The sequence below is a fragment of the Pongo abelii genome, chromosome 16 (genome assembly GCF_028885655.2).
Source record: "Pongo abelii isolate AG06213 chromosome 16, NHGRI_mPonAbe1-v2.0_pri, whole genome shotgun sequence".
Classification (NCBI taxonomy): Eukaryota; Metazoa; Chordata; class Mammalia; order Primates; family Hominidae; genus Pongo; species Pongo abelii.
Genome location: NC_072001.2, coordinates 44198868 through 44216116, shown reverse-complemented (window position 1 = coordinate 44216116; position 17249 = coordinate 44198868).

Sequence of the window (17249 nt, the reverse complement as noted above, 5' to 3'; positions counted from 1 at the left end):
AATATGACCTAATATACGCCAGGTGCAGTGGCTCACGCCTGTAATCCCAGCACTTTGGGAGGCCGAGGCGGTCGGATCACGAGGTCAGGAGTTCCACACCAGCCTGCCCAACATAGTGAAACCCCGTCTCTACTAAAAATACAAGAATTAGCTGAGCATGTGGCGTGCGTCTGTAGTCCCACTACTCGGGAGGCTGAGGCAGGAGAATCGCTTGAACCTGGGAGGCAGAGGTTGTGGTGAGCCAAGATGATGCCACTGCATGCCAGCCTGGGTGACATAGCGAGACACCGTCTCAAAAAAAAAAAGACCTAATAAGTACCACATTGAGTCACCCTTGGTTGCTCTGGGCGACAGAGCAAGACTGTCTCTAAATAAATAAATTAATTAAATTAAATGCTTGACCTTTACGTCAAATTAAACTGGCTAGCTTTAAATAGATTTTTTTCAGATTACATGCTCACTCTAGAAAAAAGAGATGTGTGACAAAATACAGAGTGAAAGTATACTTCTTCCCTTTCTATTTTTTGAGAGGCACAATATAGCATCCTGGTAAGTGAGCAGGCTCTGGAACCAAACTGGATTGAAACTATGGCTTGGGTACTTACTAGCCATGAACTGGAACAAGTTATCTGTTTGTTTTAATTTCCTTCTATGTAAAATAGGGATAAAAACTATAGTAATTAATTAGAGCGGTAGTGAGCATTAAATGAGTTAATTAATGCATCTAATGTAATTAGAGCAGTGCTTATCACATGGTGCTCAATGAATACTATTATTAAACTCCATGTATGTGGACACACACACAGAGACACAAAATAAAGGCAATTACATATATATTAGAAAAAGTATTCCAAAACTCCTTATGGCTGTAAAAGCAACATTACATATTGAGGTTTGAATGGCTGCCTGTTCCCATTGTACAACACACACTGGAAACTGCTACAACTAGGTCTCAAGTAACCTGGTCCTTTGTTCTTTAACATCTGAAGAGTACTTTGGCACAGGTCTTTGGAAAGGCTCCTTCTCCCATCATTAGTATGTACTGCATTATTTAAAATTACCCATTTCAAGTTAACGACACACAATGAGATTTCAGTGCATTCTCAGCCCATGCTGCTTTATTGCTAAAAAATATATATACACAGGTGCAGAGTTTCCAACTTTTTTAACAGTTCCTTTTTACATCAAAGAATTAAATTTCTTCTTCAAAAACCCCAAAGATGCATAGATTAAGCAGCAAGCTGCCTTTTGTAATACTTAAAATAATATTCAATGAAACTCTTAACATTATACACCAATGGTGCAATGGAGAATATGGAGGACAGCAAGTAAACACAGTGAGCAACTCTTACTCTTACAAGGCAGTAAGTATAATGTGAAGGACAGTCTAAGGTAATCTTTCTGGTTATAAGAAATGGGTCGGTTTTATAAGTGCCAAGACTGTTACTGTTTAAGGATTGATGATAATGTATTACCAGAATACCTTTCTTATCCCTGGGAGAAAAATATTTTTTCACTGATGGAATGACATATCACCAAGGGAGAAAAAAACCTGAATACTGTCAGTAACTAAGATACCTATTCTGACTTTAAAGAAGATTTAGGACTTCATGGAGAAATCTGTGATGTTTGGTTTCCCAAAATTAAGTATTTTAATGTGCCTTAGTGGAATAATCAGAGGAATTTAGAGAAATTCTGTTCTTAATCTTTACTGGCTGACAGACATGCTATCAAGTAATTGGGGAAGACAAACTATATTCAGGATATGACATCTCACTTCATATATTTGAATGGAAACCAAACATCACAATCACAAGACGTCTAATTGAATTCTGAACCATTCCACTTTATTCCACTTTATTCATTCCCAAAGTTATTTGTAGCAAAATCCTACAGGAAAGAATGAAATAAAAAGTTTTCAAAACAATTTTTTCAATCATAGAATGTAAAACCTTGAATGTGCCTTGTGAAAATCATTTAGTCTAATCTTGAATTCTATTTAGGCTTGTTTCAGACATCATGAATGCCATTTTTACGTCATTTGTCACAATCACTTGTACTTATATAAGGGTTATTTTTAAAGTCAGGAATTTTCTCAAGGAAAATTTTAAGCTGCTACAGGCCAGGTGCAGTGGCTCACACCTGTAATCCCAGCACTTTGGAAGGCTAAGGGGGGCGCGGATCACGTAAGGCCAGGAGTTAAAGACCAGCCTGGTCAACATGGCGAAACCCTGTCTCTACTAAAAATACAAAAATTAGCTGAGGGTAGTGGTGCATGTCTGTAATACCAGCTACTCGGGAGGTGGAGGTTGCAGTGAGCTGAGATCACATCGCTGCACTCCAGCCTGGGCGACAGAGTGAGACTGTTTAAAAAAAAAAAAAAAAAAAAATTTAAGCTACTGCAATAAATTTGTTTATTCATCAAATAAAATAAATAGCAAGGATTTTCTTCTTTTAAAGTGGAAAAAGTTTCTCCTGTTTAACCTGGCATTAAAAGCTTTAGTCAAGAAATTGTAGTCTGGCCAAACCCATCAAGGATAAAACTTTGGCTATAAAATTTGTTTAAACTGTTTTTTATGCAATAAAATAACAGAAACTAACCACAGATCTGTCAGTATTTTCAGGACTATTCTACAAAAAGGAAGTCTCCCTTATCACAGGGGTGCTTTATAGTTGGTCATTGGTAGTTGGTACCAGTATCATCCACATGTGCCTAGTCATCTGAAAATCCTGAAATAGTGGAAATGTGCATCCTGACTCTTTTCAACTCAAATCCCAGTTTTAAAACACCTCAAACTTTGTCTACATAAACCGTATCATAAACAAACCCCATAACCATATCTAGTTATTTTGCATACTCCATACTGGCATTCCCTACTCTTTCTGAAACTCTGCACCTTTCTGATTATTATAGCCATAGCAGCTAATTTATTCAGCATGCTTAGTTTGTGTCTTTTGTTTTCAAACATGCTTGGGGACTAATGGAACCAGGCAAATGGTTAGAGGGTGGGCACTGTTACGCCCTTGTCCTGACAGTTTGAATGTCTTGTGGTTGCCCCTGTTTATCTTCTACTTCCCATTTTCAATGGAAGTAAGAAAAATCCTTTATTAAAACATAAAAATAATCTGAATATATTCAAGCTATTGGTTTTAGTTTCTATTGCTTCATTATTAACAAATGCACATATAAAATAACTAGTAACCACAACACTGGACATTTTGAGTCATGCATTAGAATGTTCGTACTCTAAAATCAGAGTTCAGGGCCTGTCACTATTGCTTGCACTTTCAATCAGACCCAGTTTGAGTTTAATAAGCATGCAAAATAAATTCCTTGATTCAGAGGAATTAGGGGAAATAACAAGGATCCATGCAAGTTTCAACTCAAAAGTTGGGTTAATAATTGCTTAGAAATGCAGGTAGAAGCTCCACATCTATCACAATGCTGCTTCAGAACAGGGATAGAAGTCATACACAAAAATGTTAAAATTACGACCACTAGTCAGTTTTAAAAGGCTTATATGCAAATCCTGGTCCATCTGAGTAGAGAATGATGTACAAACTGGGAAAAGAAAGAGAATTGAGGGATGTACAGTCTTAAGGAGCTGCTAATTTTCTTGGCGATTTACTGTAACAGGAGAACATAGGTGGTTTAGGGGGATGGTTAAGATGCTCTTAGGCAGAATGGTTTCTTTTCTGATTCATGCTAATAAGCATTACCTGCATAGCTCCCTGGGGAAAAAAATGGTAATGAGCAGGGCTAATACAATGTAAAAACTCAAGCTATCAATACCCTGAAATTTAGCACAGCCCTCTGCTTTTTAAAACTTCACCAAGGGATCCTTCCAAATAGGATATAATTAATAGCCAAGCAATGTTCATTAATAAACTAGAAGCAATCTGCTTGAACCAACAGCACCATGAGAATGTAAACTCCTGGAGGCCAAGAGTCTTCATCTTTTTGCATATCACAGATACATGAAGAGTAAACATGAGACCACCGTAACTTTGAAAAGTAACTGTATACTTTCAAGACTATGAAACACTCATAGTATATTTTAGCATTTAGATGTATTAACATGGCTGTTAAGGGTAATCTTTAATTGTTCCAAGTAACTGAACTGCTGACATCATTGTAATATGTAGCGCTGTCCCCAGATAGTGCAGATGTCTGAATATTGCATGGTTATTCCAATGTCTGTAAGACCAGCTGACAGCATAGGACATTTAAAGAGGAGCTATAATCAATTTAACATAGCCTTTTCCCTGTGTGTTAGTTGTCATGTAAGAATTAAATATTCAAGAGGCACTATTATTAGATCTACATCACTTTTCGTTTTTTCCCTGGGAAAACAAGGAAATGTAGACCCAGTCTTTTCAGGGATAGTCAAGGTGCTAAAAGGCCAAGATAGACATCAGGTGAAAGGGAGTGAAGTCACCCTAGTTCCACTATTATATTCTGATGTGAGCTGTGTGGTTCCTCAGATCAAGAAAGAAACTAGTTTGCTGGGTTCTCCTTGATAAATAAGCAGTCACAGGCCATAGGACACATCTGTATTAGACAAGGTTTCACACCTTGCCCACCTAAACATATTCACTGGCTATTCCTTTCAGTCTTTCTGCTTTGCATCTTTAAATCCTAACTCCCTAATCATAAGCATGAGAGAAATCCGGCTTATCCATGTTCTTGGGTGTTTTTTTTAAAACATTAAACTCACAAGCTTCTCTCCCTTTAAAAAAAATTACCCAGGAAACCAATGGAGAAAGATGAGGAGACAAAGCAGAAAGTATACCATTCTACAAAATAAATGCCTGTTGCTAAAACATCGTAAGCAAAAAACCCATAGAGCGGCTTCAGTGGGGCTGCTGTACATTTGTTTCCAGGTTAAGCACTATAAAGGTTTAATTTCAACAGCTCTAACCCTGATTTAGGAAACAAACAGGGTCTTTAACCTTTAACTTACAAAAAAGTTGATTATTTCTCACATAAAGATAAATTCATATAAATTCATACTGTTCTAAAAGAAAGTACCTTTCATATATGCTCTTTATCCAGAACATTTTTCCTTTTGTGCAGTTTTTTTTTTTTTTGAGGTGGAGTCTTACTGTCACCAGGCTGGAGTACAGTGGTGTGATCTCAGCTCACTGCAACCTCCGCCTCCCAGGTTTAAGCGATTCTCCTGCCTCAGCCTCCCAAGTAGCTGGAATTACAGGCATGTGCCACCATGCCCAGCTAATTTTTGTATTTTTAGTAGAGATGGCGTTTCACCATGTTGGCCAGGATGGTCTTGATCTCTTGACCTTGTGATCCGCCCGCCTTGGCCTCCCAAAGTGCTGGGATTACAGGCGTGAGCCACCGCACCTGGCCTTTGTGCAACTCTTCGTTGCAAAGCCCCACAAACTCAAGCAGTATCACTTATTCTATTGTACAACCTTGCTAATGCAAATTACTATACATGCACAAACTTATTGCTACTAAAATTCTACCTCTTGAAAATTACTATTCATTTTATGGCTTTTTTTTTTTTTTTTTTTGCAACAGGAAATATCCTTTCCTATATACTGTGCTACTCTGTATTCACTACCTTTTCAGTTTTTTTTTTTTAAGTTAAATGCTTTTCAGTAATGGATTCTCCCAGGCACTAAACTACTTAAGCCAGGAGTATAACTACTTCAAATACACTACGAGAATCTACACTTGGGTCTCTGGAGATCTGCTGCCAGAGTCTACTTGTTCTAACCTGTGTATGCACAAGATACACCACATTATAATAGTTTTGCATTTGCTATCATACATTAGTTATGTAGAATCTGTGTCAGCAAATGCTAGACTCTCCCTAATACTGAAATTTAAAAATCACCTCAGAAAACTGCCACTCTGAGTTCTCAAGGCAGCTTTTAGAGGTAGGTATTCCTTCTCTACAGAAAGCTATCTTATTCTTCCAGAACAAAACAACTGTTTTATTTCCACAAGTAAAGCAGATAAAAGTGAAAGCTGTCTGAGGCTTACTATACCCAAGAGAAAAAGTCTACTTACTATGTAGCAACCTAGGTAGGTGCCACCCAGCTACATTTCCAGTTCTCATGAAAAGGTCTGAAAATCCCATCAATAGACAATTCAGCACATTTGGAAATAGGAAGAGCCCTAACAAATAATTGAATACTCCAAATTACTGAGTGTTTGCACACAGCATGCTGCAAACAGGAAATGTAAATGGTCTGCAGATTAGAAAAGCACTCACTGAAGCAATTAACAGCATCTCCATAAGACATGCAAAATGTAATTTCTTGACATACAAGGAGTAGGAAAATAATGAACCTAAAACATGCCATGTTAAGACATGAAAAGAGCAGGCCAGGTGGATTACTTGAGGTCAGGAGTTTGAGACCAGCCTGGCCAACATGGCAAAACCCCGTCTCTACTAAAAATACAAAAAATTAGCTGGGCGTGGTGGCACGTGCCTGTAGTCCCAGCTACTCGGGAGGCTGGGGTATGAGAATCGCTTGAACCCAAGAGGCAGAGGTTGCAGTGAGCAAAGATTGTGCCACTGCACTCCAGCCTGGGTGACAGAGTGAAACTCTTATCTCCTCCCTCACCCAAAAAAAAGAGCAAAGCAGAATAATTAAATGCGGTCTCATTTTGACTTGAGGTTTCATAAGACACAAAGACAGCTGGTTTCCAGAGATACCTTATGGAAAGCTGAAATGTCCTCAAACATAGTATCTCAGATTTTGACCCCACATTTCTATTCATAAATGAGTCTTTTGGGCCTTAATCTCTTTTCCCCAGGGAGAATATAACAGATTTAGACATTATGGAAAAAGAAAAGGTTTAGATTTTCCACTCTTTTTACACTATTTGTTATTATCAATAATTCATCCTGAAGTTTAAAATCACTAGACTCATGCACTAACCCCTAACATGGCACTACAATATGCTACCAAGCACTAATGCTTACAAAACTATACACATCTCAAAATGGAAGACATTGGTGATTTTGTTGTTCTTAAACAACTTGTAACATTTGTCCACAAGTATTAAAATATACATATATATATATTTCTATTGCACATATCCCGGTTTTAACTTTTCAAAAGAAAAACTGCCAGCTAACATGGATGAGCAAGGGAAAGGAAGGAAGCACGGCTACAAATCGACGTATAGTCCTGCCTAAAATTGTAGCTTTTCCTATCAAGGGGACCAAAACAGACAAAAAAAAAAATGTAGATGTGTTAAGTAAACACTGGGCAACTACAGCTGGAATATATCCATTTTGTTAAATGCATCTGGTCTGAACCATGGAAGATACAATTTCAAGAGCATTGAACACTGGTTCTCTCAACTGTGGAATGAAAAAAATATAAAGCATATAGAGATGCTGAGTCTGATAACTATTCAAACAAGTGGGCCAGAGCTGGTTTCAATGGTGCCAAAAGTACAGGTACTCTATCCCCTGCCAAATGATCCTACCAAAAAAGATGCCAGAAGTACACAGAGAAGATGGGCTAACAGACACCTGGAAGGTGTCTCCATTCTCCATGATATGACATTTTCAACATACTAGTGGAACCCATATATGTAGGCTCCATTCTGTCTTGAACAATTCCAAAATATTAAAGAAAAACATCAGGAAGTCGGTAGATTACTTAAGAGAAAAATTTGAGTTACTTTTAACCAAAGTGATTTCTACTATGCTTTTATCACTCAGTAGCTGCCCTCAAAAAAATATTTTATATATAATATGTAATTATTTTACTGAAAGTATTTTTTACCCATTTCAAATGGGTTGATTGACCAATCTCACTAATAATAAGAGTGCTCAACATTTCCCATTGTGGGCCATTTTTATCACTCTCAAATTTTGGTGAATCTTCCCTAAGTTCCCAGCATCACAACATTCATGGACCTGAGTAAACATTCCGGAAAACACAGAGATGTTCCAATACTCTCTATTCTTAATTTCATCTAATTTGTTTTAAAATTTATTCTCTACTCACAAGAAGCATAAATAAAGGTTTCACTCTTATATAAAGACCTGACAATACATACAATGGTCCTCTGCTGATTTGGAAGCAAAGACAGTTTTCTATGACAGTCTGTTCTTTATAATATATAACTGTTGTGGGAAAAAAGAAAATCCATTTCTTATTGTAATTATTTTTCTTATTTGAGGTTTCTTTTCCACGATGACCCAACCACAAGTTTGGGAACATTGCTTCTGAGGCCCATTCTCTGATGAGAAAGTTCAGTCCCAACTGGGGAAAGTACCTGAGTCCCAGCCTTTTCAGCCTAACATTATACCTAATATCTAGAGTAAGAAATCAGGCTGAGCGTGGTGGTGTGCGCCTGTAATCCTAGCTACTTGGGAGGCTGAGGCAGGAGAATCGCTTGAACCCGGGTGGGAGAGACTGCAGTGAGCAGAGATCACGCGTCACTCCAGCCTGGGCAACAGAGAGAGACTCTGCCTCAAAAAATTAATAAAAAAATAAAAATCAAACATCCAAGTATTCCACCTTGGGTTGCAGGAAGAGTTAATCTTATACATTTACAGAAAAATGTAACTATATAATGTGAAACACCATAAAGTCAGGTGGCACTGCATGAGGCATTTTTGCTTCTTTTTCTTAAGGAAAAGGAGTTACATGGAAAATTCTCTCATCCTCCCCCTTCTGCCCCCAACTCCTCTATGTCCAAAGTTTTTTTTTTTATTTTTCTGAGACGGAGTCTCACTCTGTCACCCAGGCTGGAGTGCAGTGGTGCAATCTCAGTTCACTGCAACCTCTGCCTCCTGGGTTCAAGCAATTCTCCTGCCTCAGCCTCCCGAGTAGCTGGGATTACAGGCATGTACCACCACGCCCGGCTAATTTTCTATTTTTAGTAGAGATGGGGTTTCTCCATGTTGGTCAAGCTGGTCTCAAACTCCCAACCTCAGGTGATTCACCTGCCTTGGCCTCCCGAAGTGTTGGGATTACAGGCATGAACCACCGCACCCGGCCTAGGTTTTTGTTTAAAATTAGGCCTTTGTTCCTATTCAGTAAATCTATGTCACAGGATGAGCCAGGATTTAAATATACAAATATAAATTTTTAGTATCTTTCACATCAAATTAGAAACACATATTTGGAATTTACTGCTGCAGTCTCAACTGTGCTTATCATGGTAGTGGCTGAAACTGGAAGACATTTTTTTTAAACCCTGAAGTCATCCACACTTGCTACTTCTTTAGTCTTCTTGCTTGGAATGAAAAGTATTCACAAATACCACCACCTAAGCACCTGTTTCAAATGAAACTCAGCCTTCAGCTTGCAAAATGATGTCTTTATAATTCAGCAAACAGCAGAAGACCCATGTGAGTTGCTTCTTTCTTCCTGGAGATGTCAGCAGGATAACTGGAATCCTAGGAGCTCCTCTGTGTTGAATTTGAGAGGCAGAACAAAAAGAAAAGTGGCCTTTTCCATTCCAAATCATGGAGGTAATGTGTAGAGAAGTGATAGCCACATTTCAAGAATAGGGAAAGTAACTGGGTAAAAGAAGCAGGACTACCCACTCTAGGAGACAACATAGAGACACCTAGAAATACAAAATAAAAACAGAAAGATTAGGACAGGTACTTTTGCATAAGCTGACTCAAAACAATATCTAAAATATAAAGAAAAGAATAGGCCGGGCGCATTGGCTCACATCTGTAAACCTAGCACTTTGGGAAGCCAAGGCGGGTGGATCATGAGGTCCGGAGTTCAAGACCAGCCTGGCCAACATGGAGAAACCCCGTCTCTACTAAAGATACAAAAATTAGCTGGGCGTGGTAACGGGTGCCTGTAGTCCCAGCTACTCAGGAAGCCGAGGCAGGAGAATCGCTTGAACCTGGGAGGCAGAGATTTCAGTGAGCCAAGATTGCATCACTGCACTCCAGCCCAGGCAACAGAACGTAACTCTGTCTCAAACAAACAAACAAACAAAAAAAAAAAAAAGAAAAGAATATTTTGGATTACATATTATCTAAAAGAAAATGACCAACCATAACACCAAATTCAGTACTATTATCAGAAAAGCAGTAACAGCCAGAAAAAAAAAAATACAAGCATGATACAAAAAAAGCTGGATTTATAACAAGCATGATACAAAAACCTTTTTTGCATACAAAACAATTTTTTTTGTTTGGTTTTTGTTCTTTTTTTGAGACAGTCTTACTCTGCTGCCCAGGTTGCAGTGCAGTGCTGTGATCTCAGCTCACTGCAACCTCTGCCCCCTGGGTTCAAGTGGTTCTCCTGCCTTAGCCTCCCAAGTAGCTGGGATTACAGGCATGTACCACCACACCCGGCTAATTTTTGTATTTTTAGTAGAAACGGGGTTTCACCATGTTGGCCAGGCTGGGTTCAAACTCCTAACCTCAAGAGATCCACTCGCTTCAGCCTCCCAAACTATTGGGATTACAGGCATGAGCCACTGGGCCCGGCCACATTTGTGTTTTAAAGTAGCACTAAGCCAGGTGCAGCAGCTCACACCTGTAATCCCAGCACTTTGGGGAGGCTGAGGCAGGGGGATCCCTGGAGCCCAGGAATTGGAGACCAGCCTGGGCAACACAGCAAGACCCCACTCTACAAAAAATAAAAAATTAGCAGGGCGTGGTGGTGCCCTTTTGTGGTCCCAGCTACTTTGGAGGAGGCTGAAGCAGGAAGATCGCTTGAGCTCTGGAGGTTGAGGTTGCAGTGAGCCATGACTGCACCACTGCACTCAGCCTGGGCAACAGAGTGAGACTCTGTCTCCAAAAAATAAAAATGAAAAATAAGGTAGCACTGCAACTTCGCTTACACCTCCTATCGAAAGAAAAAAGAAACAGAAATAAACACAAGTAGCACTGTACTCCAAATTTGATGTCTAAATATATAATACTCAAAACCATATATATCTTACTCTGAATCACCTTCAACTACCAGCAATAAACGATATTTTATAAAATATAACTGTAAGTAAAATATATACTGTTCCATTATCACCAAATGTAAACATGTAAAAACTAAATCAAGGCCTGGCACAGTGGCTTACGCCTGTAATCCCAGCAGTTTGGGAGGCCTAGGTGGATGGATCACCTGAGGTCAGGAGTTCGAGACCAACCTGGCCAACATGTTAAAAATACAAAATCTCTATTAAAAATACAAAAAAATTAGCTGGGCGTGGTGGCGGGTGCCTGTAATCCCAGCTATTCAGGAGGCTGAGGCAGGAGAATCACTTGAACCTGGAGGCGGAGGTTGTAGTGAGCCGAGATTGTGCCACTGCTCACCAGCCCGGGTGACAAGAGTGAGACTCTGTCTGAAAAACTTTTTTAAAAAGTATGTCAAGTTCATTGCTGCTAAATGTAAAAACTGTTAAATTTGCAAAAAGAAGTTAGACACAAAAGGGCAAATATTGTATAATTCCACTTACATGAGATACAATAGTCAAATTCATAGAGATTTAGAGTACAGAGGTTACCAGGGGCTGTGGGAACGGAGATGGGGAGATTAATGAGTACTGAGTTTGTTCGAAATGATGAAAAAAATCTAGAGATAATGGTAATGCTTACACAACAATGTGGAATATACTTAATGCCAATAAATTGTACACTGTAAAATGTTTAAGAGTTTTGTTATGTATGCTCTACAATAATAAATACATCACAGATGCCCGTCAAAGGCTTAAATGATTTTAGTTTACAAAAATGGCCAATAGCGATTCGCTAACTAGTCTTTCTAGCCCACTATTTTCAGTCTGTCATATACATTAAAAAATACCTCAACTGTAAATTGAACCTAAATAACCTCTTGTGGTTGAAGATAGGGTTCTTATTCAAAGCCTAGGAAAGCCAAATGTATATTAATCCAGAATCAAATCAGGAGGAAAAATAGTGCAAAATTTGCACTTGTTGCAAAAGCAGCATGGAAGAGGAAAAAGTAAAGATCCACAGGTACATCTTTAGAACCCTATGAGCAGCAGGGCTGCTTCATTACAGAGGCTTACTTGAAACCCGGGAGGTGGAGGTTGCAGTAAGCTAAGATAGCATCATTGCCCTCCAGACTAGCAACAGAGCAAGACTCTGTCTCAAAAAAAAAAAAAAAAAGTGTATGTAAAAAAAATGCACACCTTGGCTGCGTGCGGTGGCTCACACCTGTAATCCCAGCACTTTGGGCGGCCAAGCTGGGAGGATCACAAGGTCAGGAGTTCAAGACCAACCTGGCCAACATGGTGAAACCCCCGTCTCTACTAAAAATACAAAAATTAGCCAGGTGAGGTGACGGGCGCCTGTAATCCCAGCTACTTGGGAGGCTGAGGCATGAGAATTGCTTGAACCTGGGAGCTGGAGGTTGCAGTGAGCCAAGATCAGGCCACTTGCACTCCAGCTTAGGTGACAGAGCAAGACGCCGTCTGGATGGGGGAGGAAGCACACCTCGCACATATATAAACTTTGTCCCCCAAACAATCTATATCTTAATATTAGGCAATAACACTAGCAAATCATAAGCTTATATTCTCTTCAAAATGCCCAATTTCATATCTCAGACATGACTATTCAATTTATACACTCTTACACACAGGTATATATGTGTATGTATCATTAACGGCAGGATGTAACTAACCCATTTGAGGATGGCTGTATGGGCACAGTGGCTCACACCTATAATCCCAGCACTTTGGGAGGCTGAGGCGGGGGAAGACTGCTTGAGCCCACGAGTTTGAGACTAGCCTAGCAATATACTGAGAGTCTGTCTCTACAAAAGCTGAAAAAATTAGCAAGTGCGGTGGCATGTGCCTGTAGTCCCGACTACCCAGGAGGCTGAAGTGGGAGAATTGCTTGAGCCCAGGAGGCGAAGTTGTAGTGAGCTGAAACTGTGCCACTGCACTCCAGCCTGGGTGACAGTGAGACCCTGCCTCAAAACAAACAACAACAACAAAACCCAGAATGGCTGAATAAATAGCAGCTTAGTGTAAAAGCCAAAATTCATGACCTTCAATTCCTCATAAGATCTGCACCCTGATCTCTTCAGACCATAGCTCCATCATGGGCTCTAACCACAATGGACTCTGCTCTTTCTGAAACGTTAGGCATGCTCCTTACAGCCTTTGTAGTGGCTGTTCCCACACTGGGAAGACTCTTCCCCCAGGTATCTGCATAACTAGTCTCCTTGCAGGTCTCTAAGTATCATTTCTTCAATGAGGCCTACCTTGGGCCCCTATATAAACCTGTATCTTCCCCTCATCCTACACACAGAGACTCTCCCAACATTGCCCTTTATCCTGCTCTACTTTTCCCTTTATCCACAGCACGTGACACAATCTAGGAACTTACAAGAGGTACTTATTTCATTTCTCACTTACTGTTTTGTCTAAAATGTAAGATCCACTGGAAGGATCCTGTTTTGTTCACTGATGAATTACAAGCACCCAGAATAGCATGTGACCCATGGTAAGCACTTGATGAAACTTTGTTGAATAGGTTGGGTGCAGTGGCTCACGCCTGTAATCCTAGCACTTTGGGAGGCCAAGGTGGGTGGATCACCTGAGGTCAGGAGTTCGAGACCAGTCTGGCCAACATGGCAAAACCCCATCTCTACCAAAAATACAAAAATTAGCCAGGCATGGTGGCATATGCCTGTAGTCCCAGTTATTTGGGAGGCTAAGGCAGGAGGACAACTTGAGTCTGAGGGGCAGACATTGCAGTGAGACGAGATCGCACCACTGCATTCCAACCTGCGTGACAGAGCGAGACTTTATCTTAAAAAAAAAAAAAAATTAAAAATAAAAAAAATTTGTTGAATACATGAATAGTAGGGCTCTTAAATGCTTAACCAACATGAACTAAAAATATAATTAGACACAATCTAGAAAACCTAGTTTTCTTTGAGATGGAGTCTGTGTCGCCTGGGCTGGAGTACAATGGCACGATCTTGACTCACTGCAACCTCTGCCTCCCGGGTTCAAGCGATTCTCCTGCCTCAGCCTCCCGAGTAGCTGGGATTACAGGTGCCTGCCACTACGCTAATTTTTTTTATTTTTTTATTTTTTTTTGTATTTTTAGTAGAGATAGGGTTTCAGGATGTTGACCAGGCTGGTCTCGAACTCCTGACCTCGTGATTCACCCGCCTCGGCCTCCCAAAGTGGTGGGGTTACAGGCGTGAGCTACCACACCCAGCTGCTGAAAATCTAGTTTTCTAGATTTATCAACTGCAACTATACAACTGATACACAAAACTTACAAATAAATTTCCCCTTTGGCCTCACATTAGGTACTTTCAAGTGGCTGAAGTTACTCACTTGCTTACTGGTGCTGATTATACAAAGTAACTTTCTACTAAAAAACCTGACTTATTGGGAGGATCGAAAAGGAGAACAGGCCGGGCACGGTGGCTCACACCTGTAATCCCAGCACTTTGGGAGGCCAAGGCAGGTGGATTACCTGAGGTCAGGAGTTCGAGACCAGCCTGACCAACATGGAGAAACCCCATCTCTACTAAAAATACAAAATTAGCCGGGCGTGGTGGTGCATGCCTGCAATCCCAGCTACTCGGGAGGCTGAAGCAGGAGAATCGCTTGAACCTGGGAGGCGGAGGTTGCAGTGAGCCTAGATTGTGCCATTGCACTCCAGCCTGGGCAACAAGAGCGAAACTCTGTCTCAAAAAAAGAAAAAAAAAAGAAAAAAGAAAAGAAAAGGAGAATAAAAATTTTATGTGGACACCTTAGGTAAGCTAGCTTGTGAGCCAATAATTTTCTGTGCTAGCCAGCCTCCAAAACAGCCACCAGTGATTGCTGCCTCCTGGTATTCAGGCCTTTTTACAGTCTCCTCCAACAATGAATCAGGGTTAATCTATGTGACTGTTGTATAATAAAGACTTTGACTGCCCTTTGTTCCTGGAAAGGATACTCTAAATCCTTAGAATTTGGAGTAAATAAGCCAGTGGAAATTAAACAATACACTCCTAAAATAGTGAGTCAAAAAATAAATCAAAAAGGAAATTACAAAGTACCTTGAGACAAATGAAAACTTAACAAAAACTTATGGGATGTGGTGAAAGCAATGCTAAGAGGGAAATTTATAGCTGTAAATGCTCACATTAAAATAGACCTCAGCCAGCAGTGGTGGCACATGCCTGTAGTCCCAGCTACTCAGGAGGCTAAGGTGGGAGGATCACTTGAGGTCAGGAGTGCGAGGCTGCAGTGTGCCATGATCACACCTGAGAAGAGCCACTGAACTCCAGCCTGGGTAACAGAGCAAGACCTTGTTTCTAAAAGTTGGCCAGGCACAGTGTCTCACACCTGTAATCCCAGCACTTTGGGAGGCCGAGGCAATCGGATCACTTGAAGTCAGGAGTTTGAGACCAACCTGATCAACATGGGGAAAACCCACCTCTACTAATACAAAAATTATCTGGGCATGGTGGTGCACACCTGTAATTCCAGCTACTGGGGAGGCTGAGGCAGGAGAATTGCTTGAACCCGGGAGGCAGAGGTTGCAGTGATCTCAGACTGCGCCACTGCACTCTGGCCTGAGCAACAGAGTGAAACTCCATCTCAAAAAAAAAGTAAAAAGACCTCAAATCAACCAACCTAACTTTAAAGGAACTAAAAACAATAGAGAAAACCAATGAAATCAAAAGCTAGTTCTAAGAGGGTCATGGGAATCTCCAAATCTGTAGCCAGTTGGTCGAAAATGCAGGTGGCTGGCGGTACCTCCGAAGTACAGCTGGCATCTGAAGTGAGGACAGTCTTGTCGAGGACCATGCCCTTTGACCTGTGAGGTCTATGCTAATTCCTGAGTGGTGTCAGAAATGTATTGTCATGGCCGGGCTCGGTGGCTCACGCCTGTAATCCTAGCACTTTGGGAGGCCAAGGCGGGTGGATCACGAGGTCAGGAGGTCGAGACCATCCCGGCTAACACTGTGAAACCCCATCTCTACTAAAAATACAAAAAATTAGCCAGGCGTGGTGGCGGACGCCTGTAGTCCCAGCTACCCAGGAGGGTGAGGCAGGAGAATGACATGTACCCGGGAGGCGGAGCTTGCAGTGAGATTGCGCCACTGCACTCCAGCCTAGGGAACAAAGCGAGACTCCGTATCAAAAAAAAAAAAAAAAAAAAAGAAATGTATTGCCATGTACCACTTGACGTCAGAATACTGACCAACAGAACAAGGAGGAAGTGACAGTGAGTGACTTCTGCAGCAAAGTCATAGAGTAGACTATGGCTTTTGCCTTGTTCTCTTAGATTGCTTGTTTAGGGAGAAGCCAGCCACCGTATAAGAGTACTCACACAGCCCTGAAAGAGGCCTACATTGGGAGGAAATGAAACTTCCCCCTAAACAGCATGAACGTGACAGCCATGTAAATGTGTCACCACAGAACTCCATCAGACTTCAAGCTTTTTTTTTTTTTTTTTGAGACAGAGTCTTGCTCTGTCACCCAGGCTGGAGTACAGTAGCGCCCGATCTCTGCTCACTGCAAGCTCCGCCTCCCAGGTTCATGCCATTCTCCTGCCTCAGCCTCCCTAGTAGCTGGGATTACAGGTGCCCACCACCACGCCCGGCTAATTTTTCTGTGTGTTTTTAGTAGAGACAGGGTTTCACCGCGTTAGCCAGGATGGTCTCGATCTCCTGACCTCGTGATCCACCCGCCTTGGCCTCCCAAAGTGCTGGGATTACAGGCATGAGCCACCACGCCCAGCCAGACTTCAAGCTTTTAAGAGACCCTAAGCCAGAACCTCCCCAGAGCTAAGCTATTCCCAAATTCTTGAGAGACATAATACATATTTGTTCTTGTTTTAATCCACTAAGTTTTGGGTTATTTGTTATACAGCAATAACTAATATACTTTGCTTCCTCTAAGGACAGAGAGAATGACGTATCCTGGGAATTAGTGCCCTTTTTTTACTTTGCTATGTAAATAGGGAATTTAGAATATATTTCACAAAACACAATGAATACTATTATCACTATCAATCAAATTAAGTTTATAAGTGTCATATTAAAAAAAAAACCTTCCTAGCTGGGCGTGGTGGCAGGCGCCTGTAATCCTAACTACTCAGGAGGCTGACGCAGGAGAATCACTTGAACCCCGGAGGCGGAGGTTGCAGCAAGCACCAATGTACTCTAGCCTGGGCAACACAGTGAGACTCTGTCTCAAAAAAATAAATAATTAAAAAAAAAAAAAAACTTACCGGGCCCTGTGGCCCACGCCTGTAATCCTAGCACTTTGGGAGGCTGAGGGGGGTGGATCACCTGAG